Genomic DNA, 1,207 nt, shown 5'->3' with positions numbered 1-1,207 from the left:
TTTTTTATTATTATAAGTAGAAAGTTAGTGTGACACCGCGCGATAATGCGGAAAATATAACTAATAAATTTAAGCGGGAATTATGAAATTTTTAAAACTTCTTATTATTAGTTAAATTCTAACATGCGGGAGTCACTAACAAAATGAAATGAAAGCAACGATAAGCTAATTTAGGTTATTACAAACCATGTCTAGCAAAATAAAGGGGGAAAAGATATCCCACGAATAACAAGTCTAAGAGGTGAGTCTAAGCGTAACAATAAACAAAAATCCAACGGTGAAGGTACTCGCTAGCTCACACATGTGTTCACCCCGTAATTGCACCAACTAATATCTATCATTCATGAAATATGAATGCCACAGTCAGTGGGGAGTAACTCGAGGTTCTCCCAGCCACATTATATCAAAATGAACATAACAAAGAACTCAAATAAGCAAACACATTAAAGACGATACACATAAGTTGAATTATAATAAACATGGTATCATTAAGGTTATTTGATACGTGCATATTCTATACACTTTATTTGCAGTTTTGGCACGTATTTCCATGCATATTAGCTAGCTTAAAGCTACTATTTCTCCCGAAACGGTTTACTTTGCATTTTTTATGATTTATTGCAGGAATGAGTAGAAGTGAGCTAAATCAAGCCTAAACCGTCCTCCGGAGGCAACTTCAGGGAACTTGGAAGAAGGGAGTTCGGATTCACTCACTTTGGGATGCGTGCTTGGAGTGAAGAGCTGATTTGAAGAGAGAAAGAAGCCACTACACAGCTCAGCCCAGTCGATCGACCATGTTGTACAGTCGATCGACCGTTGAAGTTCAGCAGAAGCTACTGTTCTGAATTGCCCAGTCGATCGACCATGCTCTTCAGTCGATCGACCAGTCTGCGAGCTGTGTTTAAATCTTCGTGTTAGACTTTTAAAAGCCCAATTTGTAATTAAATTTTGGCATCGCTTATCAGTAGAACGCATCTACAATTTTAGGTTATGTTTTTCATTATTCAAGAACTGAGTTTAGATCTAGTCTAGAGGCAAGAAAGAGGGACGACGAATCCCGAATTCAATTACTTTGTTCATCATTTTAATTAGTAAGTTTTTTGCAAATTCTTCCTTCTTTAATTTCTTGTTATTTCAATTCTCGTTTTTACCAATTTAATTTCAGCAAAAAAGTTCTTACCTTTTGTCTTAAATTCAATTCAATCAT

This window comes from Silene latifolia, chromosome Y (genome assembly GCF_048544455.1).
Source record: "Silene latifolia isolate original U9 population chromosome Y, ASM4854445v1, whole genome shotgun sequence".
Taxonomy (NCBI): Eukaryota; Viridiplantae; Streptophyta; class Magnoliopsida; order Caryophyllales; family Caryophyllaceae; genus Silene; species Silene latifolia.
This window is presented reverse-complemented; position numbering follows the sequence as displayed.